Source organism: Paroedura picta, chromosome 1, assembly GCF_049243985.1.
Source record: "Paroedura picta isolate Pp20150507F chromosome 1, Ppicta_v3.0, whole genome shotgun sequence".
Lineage (NCBI taxonomy): Eukaryota > Metazoa > Chordata > Lepidosauria > Squamata > Gekkonidae > Paroedura > Paroedura picta.
The window spans coordinates 148,346,075-148,357,777 of NC_135369.1; the positions used below are offsets into that span (position 1 = coordinate 148,346,075).

At 47.2% G+C, this 11,703-nt stretch overlaps 1 long non-coding RNA gene across 1 annotated transcript; it reads right to left on the reverse strand.

Annotated features, from left to right (window-relative positions):
- Positions 1-4,080: 4,080 nt before the first annotated feature.
- LOC143844388 (uncharacterized) lies at positions 4,081-5,108 on the reverse strand. The gene is made up of 2 exons (XR_013233971.1): positions 4,949-5,108; positions 4,081-4,818 (listed from the first exon to the last, which is right to left on the reverse strand). It is a non-coding gene; the product is annotated as an uncharacterized LOC143844388 (long non-coding RNA).
- Between the last annotated feature and the right edge of the window lie 6,595 nt (positions 5,109-11,703).

The following is an 11,703-nucleotide window of genomic DNA, read 5'->3' on the forward strand; positions in this document are numbered from 1 at the left end:
CAAGTGGAGCAGGGGCTCAGGTGGCGGCGATATCCCTTGGCAAAAGACTACCCCCCCGGGCTTCAGTAAAATTGTCATGCGTTGACCGGTCCCCAGTGATAAAAAGGTTGGGGACCACTGAAGTAAAGGGTTCTTCGTTCTTGTTTGTTTATTCTCATATATAGGATCCAACCAGAACAATTTATAGATATGTCCTGTTTTCAAATGGAAATTTTTCTCAATTGTTGTCCTTTGAATATAAATGGAATGAATATCCAAATTGTGAAATTCAACCTCTATTGAATAATATAGTATATATACTAGTATATATATCAGCCTTTGGCTGTTGGTATTACTAGCATCCCCATACTGAAGAGCCAAAGGCTGATATATATATACTATATTATATCTGTCATAGCATAATATAAATAAAACAAATAAAATTTACATTTCTATACTACCACTCCCGGCCCACCACGGCTGTTTACAATAAAACATAGCATAAAAACATCTCATAAAACTAAGATACCCACAATACACAGTTGATGGCGGTTGCAATAATACTTGACTGACCCCCCAACGTCCCAGTGCATTGGCCACAGTGATAATATATTGTTGGTATCAACAGGTGATGTAAGCCTAGGGGGAACTGATAAGCCAAAACAGTTCTGAACACAGTCCAGAAACACACACGGGGGGGGGGGGGCAGATGACCTGAACTCATAACCCTGGTCCTCCCACTTAAATACACATGCACATAGGTATGGTTGTACATATGAAATCTATGTATTTGGTGAAATGCTAATCTCAAACTTCTCTTGGAGAATACTGGATGCTCTAATGAGCATAGTAAGGGTATGGAACACAGAATGCGATAGGATAATACAAAAAGGAATGAAGAAACGATTTGCCCAACTCTAGTTCAAAATGGCTTACAAAGGGAGAGAATGGGAAGGGGGAAGCCTGGACTTTGCAGACTACTTCTGTGTAGATGAAGATGACTTGTACACTTTCGTCTTCTTGCTGCAGCCTCAGATGCCTCCGTTTTGGGCTGCAGCATGAGGGCAGAGGTGAGAAAGTTATGCTTCATGACAGAACTCTGTCTAAGGAAATGTTTAGGTGGCTCTAAGTCAAAGTGAAGATAAGGAAGATCAGCTTCCAGAGGATGGAGACAGATTCCCAGATACCACTACTATTTAAAGTTCCTAAAATTCAGTTGGTTGGTGACAACCTGTTCATAATGATCAAAACACTCTAAATCAAAACAAAACTCACTAAAAACATGGAATTGAAAATCTTAATTTGTTCCCAACTCAGTCTACTATAAAAATATATCACTTTCAAAAGGGTCCAATGAGACAAGGAATCCCTTTCTCCCTATGTGCCATAGGCTCCCACACAGTTGAAAATTAAGTTCTCAATAGAGAATGTAATTGATCTGCAACTTTAAGTCTCCACAGGGGATGTGTAAAATGTATTGTGTACTTTGCTCCTCAAATACAGGCATTATGAGATTTAACACCCAATCCTGAGTACTCTTCATCTAAAACTTACTGATTTCATCTTTGTTTACTTTCACATAATATGGTTAGCATCAAGTTGCCATATTCCCTAAGGGTTCACTATTTTAATTCAATCCGACAAATCCTTCTCCAAAGCTGACAAGATATATTTTTTCTTTATCCACGAAACAGAGTTAGACAAGGACATATTATAATTTCCTCCCAAAATGTCCCAAAGAATTTTTGCATCCTCTGCTTAAAGCCAGCATAACCTGGCATCAATTACAGTGTGTTGTTATTTGAATCAGGATGAAAATGTTCTCTGAAAAATATCTATTTTAAGTATGGTGAGGTGTCAAAGGAGACAATACAATTTCAGTCGTTGACAGGAGAATACATAGTCATCAGAGGATAAATGTGAGTTAACAGTCTTCGACACTTCCATTTTCAGACGCTTGTTGCCACATGGAAGACATATTGTATTATGAAATTAGAAACAAGTATTACTGCTTGGTAACCCTTTTATTATTCATAGGACAACTTGGTTATCAGAAGATGCTGCTGTGGATATTAGATTGTTTTTAAAACAGCAATTCACTATGATGCTTTACTAAGTATAATAAGAGAAGGTATCACTTTACAAAATAAGTAAAATCTGTACATCTATAGGTATTCCCAGTCAGTGTTGTTTGACTTCTGTCGACCTCAACCAAATGCCTGGCAAAGGAGCTCCCTTTTGCAGGCCCTGCAGAACTGTTTTATTTATATTTATTTATTTACTAGCTTCAAAGCCCGTTCCTAAGAACAGGCCCTGAAAGGGTCCCCTCCCCTGGCCCCTGGCCAGGCAGCTTAAGGTGGCTTTAGGCCGCAGCATGCAGCCAAATCAATTTGGGCGGGCGGGGGCTGGGAAGCTCATTAGCAGGCCCAAGACAGAGTTCCCTAGCAGGCAGTCAGCAGGCTGGGAGGCCCTCGTGAGCAGGCCCAGCCCAGCAGGCCAGGAGGTCCTCGTTAGCAAGCCCTCCACCACGACCCTTTTGCCAGGGCCCTCTCACCTGCTGCTGGCTCCAGTCACTGAAGTGTCTGAGAGCAAAGAGGCTAGAGTCCAGGGCCGGAGGGGGGAGCTGTTGGGGCAGGGCCAATCAGGACAAAGCTGGCTGCACCCTGATTGGCCCTATTCCAACTTGGATAGCTGGACACGTCCCATCCCCTAGGCTGTTTCAGAAATATATAGAGGAACAACAGTGGATAAGGATGAATAGGGGGCATAAATAACCATTTTTCAAAAGGTACAAAAGAGAATTTCCTTGAGAAAACATATCATGCATGATTCAGTCAAAAGAAAAAAAATTGAATAAGGAGAGGCTTACCCCAAAACACCGTTGTATAGATGTAATTCTGAATTTTGTAATGTCTTCTGGGGAGACTGGTCAGAAGAACATGGTCCATGATGTGACTTCCGGTCTCCCCAAATAGGCAGTAAGATTGCCAAGGGAATCCCCACAGAAAGTGCTCTTAATCCATATTTCTTTCTTCTGCTCAGTTTGACTTTCAGGGCTTTTGCCACCCATTTCAAAACAAGACAGGCAGCAAACATAGTGGACACTGCTTGGGAGCGCAAGAGAGAGAAAGCACAAGTGCCTGGCTGTTACCTGTTGGCAGGAGGGTCTGGCTGCGAGGGGGTGGGCAAAGGAAGGCCTCCACCACATGCTGGAGAGCCAGTGGACGGGAACCGAGATGTCCCTCCCAGTAGTTTAGACTGTTGTGGAGACTGAGGCAGGGGACTGGGAGGTGGTGAGGCCCAGCGGTGGGCATGCGTGATGATGGTTAAATAGAACTCCCTCGTTCAGAGGCAGTTTACCTCTCCATGGCAGTTCATCATTCCGTGTGTCAGGAGGTCTTCCTAGAAGCCTGAGGATGGCCACTTTGGAAAACAGGACCTTGAATGAAAGGCCTTTGGTATGATGATACAGTGGGGATCTTCTTCGGAAAGCCACAGGGCAGGGAATTATTCTATCCAAATTTAAAAACAGAATTCAGGGATCTCCATCCCTCCCTACCCCCACCCCCCACTTATTTCATAAGTATACTCTTTGCTACTGAGGGGTGCAGAGAGTCTTCCTGGAAGATTAGAAAAAAAGGAAGGTTGAGGTAGGATCCTAAAAGGAGCTGGAAGCTGATGGGGAAATGGATCTGTTAACATGAAATGCTTCTTGAATATCTTACCAGGTGCTACCTTTCCCTTAGGCCTTTAACATATCACCCAGGTTATAAAATCATGTTTATTTCTCCTATTTTTTTTTAACATAATAACCTTCCCTTGGGGATGTCAACTGGGAGATGAGGGGGCAATAAATTCCATCATGAAAACCACACTCAGACCCCCCCCCTCAGGTCTGAAGAAGTGAGCTTTGACACTGAAACGTTCCTCCCCTGAAAATCCTGTTGAACCCCTGGAAAGGCCTCCTGCAGGACTCGAATTGAGCAATAAACGTTCTTGCTGTGATATGGGTGCGTTAAACCTAAAATCTGTGTACAAACGTTTAAACCCCAAAATAGGAAAAGTTCCTGTAATCCAAAACAAATCAGGAGAGAAACTGCAGGAGGAAGGGGAAAAAGTTTATTGCATATAGTGGCCTTTTAATCATAAATGAGGCTGCATTATGATTTGAGCAGCTTGTTTTAATGAAAAGCAGATACATTGAAGGCCATGGGTGACATCTGCCAGGGCAAATCTGGCACAGAGACACAAGGAGATTTCCCGAGACGTCCCCTGGATCCTTTTCGTGTCCCTGCTTCTCCAAAAGTCCAGCTGGACGCATTCCTGCAAGGCAAAAACACGGCGGTAAGCAGGGATCGTGGACTCCCCTCCGCCGGCATCCTTCAGGGGCTTCCACAGCCTTCAGTTGGCCAACATCCAATGGGGTCCGTCAGCTGGCCTTCACGGACTTCCACCTGCAAATGGCCACTGGCTCACATTCACACACACATTCAGGCCAGTGCCCCGTGCTGACGGCGGAAAGCCCCTCAGTTATGGAACACCCCATTCACACACACTTTCACACACACATTCACACACACACACTCCCCAGCTGCCATTGCCAATTTCCACCCCCTTCCAACCAGCCGTGTTCTGCCAGCTTCCGTCAGCTAACGTCGTCAGGCGCTTCCGACCGTGGCACTCCGCCAGCTTCGAGTTGCCAGTTACCACTGCTTACACTACAAGTTGCCCCGCATAGCGGCACAACTTGCCTTTGGGCGCCTCTCCCCTCCGCAGGATCAGTCTCCTCCTCTCAACATCCCTTCTGTAGTCTGCCTGGATCCGGGTGCCTGCCTGTGTCTGGGGGAGAAACAGAGAGATGCACAGGACTTGAAGGCCTGTCTGAGAACTCGGGGGCTGTTGGACTCTGGCCAGCGGGATGGTCCTCCCAGGATCGCTCCCCTGCACCCTGTGAGGAAGAGCCCCGCACCAGCCGTTCAGGGAGGGCAGCAAACTCTTCATCACAAATCCCTCGGTTTCCATGGGTTCCCAGCCTTCCTCTGGGATGCCGGGGTATGTCGCTTGGGTCCCCAGTCCTCAACCTTCCCCTCAAAGCCCCCTCCTCCCCAGGCTGGCCTGCCTGCCTCTGAGCAGGCCGTCCTCTGAAGCCGGTACTGTCCCCATGGTAACGAGGCCTCCTTGGGGGAGTGGCCCTGTGATGTCACACAAGGGCATGGTAATGAGCCCCTCCCCCTCCTGCATCTGGGTCATGAGCTGCGGCTGGGTCATTGTGCCAGGGAGGCCACGGAAGCTCAGAGTTTGCCCTTCCTAGCCAGCTCTTATGTCACCCGGTGTCCAAACTCAGTTCTTCACACCCAGACCGGGAGAAAGAAAAATGCCCCTTCCTCTCACTTCCCCTTTAGACATTTCCCAGCCAGCTCACAACCGAGCCCTGCAGGAACCTCCAGGGCCTAACTGGAGGCTCAGAAACGGATGACCTCTCAGAGCTAGGAGGCTCCAACCGATGCAAAACACTGAATTGAGGCTTCCAAACAAGCCATGATAACTGTTTCTGCCTGTTAAAAACAACAGCTGAAAACTCCCTGGTTGATTTCGTGTTTTGATGGCTCTCCTCAGCAGCCAAACACTGCATTGAATTTATAACATGTAGAACATGTCAAATGTCTAAAAAATCCAGAAGCAAAACATTCAAACATTCTGATATTATATGTACACGAGCTTCAATGGCCGTTCCTGAGAATGGGCCCTGAAAAGGTCCCCTCCCCTGTCCCCTGGCCAGGCAGCTTAAGGTGGCTTTGGGCCGCAGCTCGCAGCCAGATCAAGAGGGGCAGGTGGGGGCTGATCTGTGATGTGACTTCCGGTCTCCCCAAATAGGCAGTAAGATTGCCGAGGGAATCCCCACAGAAAGTGCTTTTAGTCCATATTTCTTTCTTCTGCTCAGTTTGACTTTCAGATATTTTTGCCACCCATTTCAAAACAAGACAGGCAACAAACACAGCGTATACTCCCAGGGAGCGCAAGAGAGAGAAAGCACAAGCACCTGGCTGTTATCTGTTGGCAGGAGGGTCTGGCTGCGAGGGGGTGGGCAAAGGAAGGCCTCCACCACATGCTGGAGAGCCAGTGGACGGGAACTGAGATGTCCCTCCCAGTAGTTTAGACTGTTTTGGACACTGAGGCAGGGGACTGGGAGGTGGTGAGGCCCAGTGGTGGGCATGCGTGATGATGGTTAAATAGAACTCCCTCGTTCAGAGGCAGTTTACCTCTCCATGGCAGTTCATCGTTCCGTGTGTCAGGAGGTCTTCCTAGAAATTCCAGAAGCAAAACATTCAAACATTCTGATATATGTACACGAGTTTCAATGGCCGTTCCTGAGAACGGGCCCTGAAAAGGTCCCCTCCCCTGTCCCCTCGCAAGACAGCTTAAGGTGGCTTTGGGCCACAGCTCGCAGCCAGATCAAGGGGGGCAGGCGGGGGCTGGTCTGTGATGTGACTTCCGGTGTCCCCAAATTGGCAGTAAGATCGCCAAGGGAAGCCCCTGGCCAGGCAGCTTAAGGTGGCTTTGGGCTGCTGCCTGCTGCCAAATCAAGTGGGGTGGGCGGGGGCTGGGCTGCTCACTAGCAGGCCCAAGACAGAGCTCCCTAGCACTACTACTACAAACGAACTGTCAATTCCTTTTGGTGACTCCAGTCCAAACAAAATATATAGGAATTGTCCAGGCTATTTCAAATCATTAATGGATCTTTTTATTTCTTCTTTTTATAATAATTCAAAACTTTGTAAATCTTCCAGAATCATAAATCACAACCAAAACGGGTTCCTAGGTAAATAATATCCCGTTTTCCAAAACTTCCTCAGTGATTGTGATCCTATAGAAATAATAATGATATATTGTATTAATAATATAACCAAAATTGTGAGAAGGCCCAGCCTAGCTGGCCAGGAGGCCCTCATTAGCTAGCCCTCCACCATGACCCTTTGCCCAGGGCCCTCTCACGTGTTCCTGGCTACAGCCACCGAGGCGTATGAGATCAAAGAGTCTCGAGTCCAGGGCTTGAGGGGGCAGGGCAAATCAGGACAGGGGCAGGGCCAATCAGGACAAAGCTAGCTGAACTCTGTTTGGCTTTATTCCAACTTGGACAGCCGGACATGTCCCACCCCCTAGGCTGTTTCAGAAATTTATAGAGGAACAATAGTGGATAAGGATTCATATTCATATTCATATACCGCCCTCCCCCGAAGGCTCAGGGTGGTTTACAGGGAACAGGGAACAGATATAGATAACATGGGGTAACACATGTGACAACAGCAATAACTACAACAACAATAATTCCAACGTAACAGCAATAATAATATGATAGAACTGCAAAGGAGCCTCAGCTCAACTCTTACTGGGACCCAGTGGGTTAGGCAGATTAGTGGCAGTCATAGCAGGAGGGGGGGGGGCTGGGTGCCTATTGGAAGCGATATTCTGTTAGGGCCCTGATCTCTGGGAGCTTGTTCCACAAGGTAGGGGCCAGGACAGAGAAAGCTCTAGGCCTGGTTGAGGTCACTCGGACTTTCTTGGGGCCAGGGGTCACTAAAAGGTTGGAGGTGAGGGAGTGCTGAACTCTTTGAGGGGTGTAGGCAGAGAGGCAGTCCCTCAGGTACACTGGCTCCAGACTGCATATGTACACAGTTGCAATGCTAATATGTTTCCACCATTGGTTTAATGGAAATAAACATGTTATATTTATGCAACTCCATTTATGAGACAAAGTCAGTTTATTATTTGTTTTGCTAGTAGTAATAGTAGAAGAAGACTTGATTCTTATATGCTGCTTTTGTCTACCAGAAAGAGTCTCAAAGTGGGTTACTATCGCCCCCCCTTTCCTCTCCCCACAACCGACACCCATGAGATAGGTGAGGCTGAGAGAGCGATATTTTTCTGCACTTCCTCCCAATTAACTGTTGTGTTCGTGCTTCCCTTTAAAAACTTTAAAAAAAACCCCCAAAACACCTGTAGCAATGCATATTTGTTCATTCAATATATCAGAAAGACCTTTTTTGTTGGTGTGGGAGCTGGTGTTTAATCATTTACACACTCTTACAGTTAACCCCCCCCCCCGGTGCAATTTCTGGCCGAAATTAGGGCAGTGTCGAACAGGGGGCTGTATTGTGCTCGGAAACTTTACAGACAATTGCTTGTAGAGGGATTTCAGTCAAAGAAGCATCACTTATTCGTTGCTTTTGCTAGTTTAAGGGGGGGGGGGAATGGCGATCGCAATGCCGGAAGCTCGGGTGTGAGAGCTTAGGGAGGGACATTCTTGCTACTGCTATATTACAAATGCACATGTCTTTTTTGGATGTGTTGCACGTTGTTCTCAAAAGTCTAGTGGGTTTTTTAAAGGGGGAATCCACTTTTGTGGATTCAACTAAACTAATCCACTTTTGTGGATTCCCTGAAAAGCGCTACAATGAAGTGATTTTTGCGGGAGTGTTGCAGATTGTGTACAACGTCATGCGTAATGTTTAAAAAAAAGCGTTACACAATGGTGAGACTTCAGCAACATTAACGCTGTGCAGAATGGACCTGAATTAGCTCAAGGATGTCCCCAACCAAAAGGCCCCTGAAATCCTATTAATAATTGAGAAGATCAGGATGTAGTATAGTTAGATTTAAAGCTTTGTGTATGTGCTTGCTAGAACAGATCTTATAGAAATGGGTCATAGAAGAATGGTTATTCATTTACAAAGATAGCCTATGAATATGAACAAGCATACACTCAGAAATGGCTATGGACTATATTAGTTTATAGTAGACTAGGGGCAAAGCCCGCTGTATCCAAGAATACAACGGGCGCTAGAACTTGGCAGTTGGAAGAGGAAGGGGAGGAATTGTCCAGTCTGTAAGGACATGAGGTTGAATGTGTGTGTTGTGTGGGAGGTTGTGGTGGCGTGGTGGCAAATGAGGGCATGGGTGTGCTGAGTGGGAGTCAAGAACCTGTGGTTTGGAAAGTTCGTTGAGTGTGGGAGAAGACTGACCTTTGGGAATTGTGGCATAGTGGTTACAGATGAGCTTTCCAGGGCCATGTCTTCAGATATGTGAAGGGAAAATTAGACTGGAGACTCTTCTTAGGGGAAGATTACATGGCAACCAATTCCCCTCAGTTCTGTGTCTGAAATATTCTTCAGTCTTCAAGAAACCTCAACAGTGGTGCAATGGTAAAGAATATGGTTGGAATTATAGCTATGTACATGCCTACCTTCAGGCCCTGTCCTTCTCACCTCCTCCAGGCCCGTCGTTGGCCATTGGGGATAGGAAGCACGGAGAATGCACAGAGAATCTCAGGCTCTCTGGGCCTGGCTTTGGCAGAGCCCAGGAGACAGAACTTGGTGTTGGTTGTAGTGGATCCTGGGAGCTACTCTAGCCCTCCCCACTGCTTCTGTGGCACTAATCCTTATCCATGGTTCCTCTATATATTTGTGAAACAGCCAGGGGGGTAGAACGTGTCTGGCTGTCCAAGTTGGAATAGGGCCAATCAGGGTGCAGCCAGCTTTGCTGAGAGGGTGGGAGCTGCACCCTGATTTGCCCTGCCCCTACAGCTCCCGCCCTCCATCCCTGGACTCTAGCCTCTTTGCTCTCGGATGAGCCTCAGTGCCTGGAGCTAGCAGCAGGTAAGGGGAGAAGTCTCTGGGCAAAGGTTCCTGTTGGAGTGCCTGGTAAGGAGGGACTCTTGGCCTGCTAGGCTGGGCCTGCTAACGAGCTGCCCAGCCCCTGCCCACCTCACTTAATCCGGCTGCAAGCTGCGTCCAAAGCCACCTTAAGCTGCCTGGCCAGGGGAGCTCCGTGCATGCACATTTTCACCACCAGGGGGCAATAACGTGCATGCTTGGCAGCTCCACGCATGCGCGTTTGTGCCCGCTGGTGTGCCAGCGGCCGCACCTGCCTCTTCCCCCCTTCTAGCAGCAAGAAGCTAGCCAGGACGCGAGCGAAGCGGCTGTTTTGGTGGCCGCTACTCTCATGGCCTGATGAGCTTCTCGCTGTGGGGGGGGGGGAGAGGCAGGTGTGGCTGTTGGTGGCCCGCTACCGAGACCTTTGCAGCCTGCTACCGAGCCGTAGAACGGGGGTTAACCACCCCCGTACTAGTGCATACATATGCACTTTGTTGTAAGAAATCAGGACAAACCAACTGACTCTTGGGCACAACTATTAGAACCATTGGAAAAACTGGGTCTTTCAAGAGCAGTGATTTATCTGGGATGCATCATCAGAAAAGCAGGATTCTCCTAGATCGCTGGTTCTCAACCTGGGGGTCGGGACCCCTTTGGGAGGTCGAATGACTCTTTCACAGGGGTTGTGGCAGGGCAAGAAGCTTGGCTGGGGGTGGGGGCCCCATCCACATAACAGCCTTGCGGGGGTAGATCGAGATAGAGTGCTCGTCTATCTGGAGCAGCAGAAAAGAGATTGGCATGGTGGGACAAGAGGCAGAACTGAACTCAGAAACCCTGGGGAAAAAACAATTGATATACAGTCATGAACAATCGAGCTTCATGCCATTGGTCAGTTTCCGTTTCATTTCTGTGAAAGAATATTTGCATAATTTTATGGGTGGGGGTCACCACAACATGAGAAACTGTATTAAACGGTCGTGGCATTAGGAAGGTTGAGAACCACTGTCCTAGATAAATTAGCATGAGGAGATGGGAAGTTACTAAATACTATAAGGGCTCAAAAAACTACCTGTGACCCAAGTCCAAACAGGGTTTCCCTGAACTGACTCATGGGACATGATAATAATGGTGTTCATCAGAGAACATTTATTACAAAGCATAGGGCACTGGCAAGGGGAAAGTGGGGCTTCAGGCTTCCCTCCCACACCCTTTGCTTGTGCTGGAAGAAACGTGTCCAGAGGAAGGCAACAAAGATGATGATGGGTTTGGAGACCAAGACATATGAAGAAAGGCTGGGGGAACTTGGTCTGTTTAGCCTAGAGGGGATCTGATAACCATCTTCAAGTATTTAAAAGGGTGCCATATAGAGAATGGAGCAGAATTGTTCTCTCTTGCCCCGGAGGGACAGACCAGAACGAATGGAATGAAATTAATTCAAAAGAAATTCCATCTAAACATCCGGAAGAAGTTCCTGACAGTTAGAGTGGTTTCTCAGTGGAACAGACTTCCTCAGGAGGTGGTGGGTTCTCCATCATTGGAAATTTTTAAACAGAGGCTAGATAGCCATCTGACAGAGAGGCTGATTCTGTGAAGGCAAAGGTGTGGCAGTTTACAGTAGATGAGTGATTGGGATGTGAGTGTCCTGCATAGTGCAGAGGGTTGGACTGGATGACCCATGAAGTCCCTTCCAACTCTATTATTCTATGATTCTATGAAATGGTGTGGGAGGGAAGGCTGAAGCCTTTCCCCCACACCATACCCACAAGCAGAAACTACGCTTCCTGATTTGGAGAACAAGAATTCCCTGGTGTTATGTGTACCATAAATTGTGTCAGTGGACTGGACCTAACTTGGATTATATGTGATGTTTAGTGGAAATCTGCCGGTGCACTCACAACAAGAGCGCTTAGATCTTAAAACTAGAGAAGAGGCTATTTAGCTATAGCCCAGTCAGTTTTCAACATTTACTATTGTATTGCCTAAAAATGCTATTCAGCATAAAGTCAAGGAAGTGTCTGAAATCTGACCAAAAATGTGATATTAGTGACTCAGATATAGATTTTTAAAAACGACT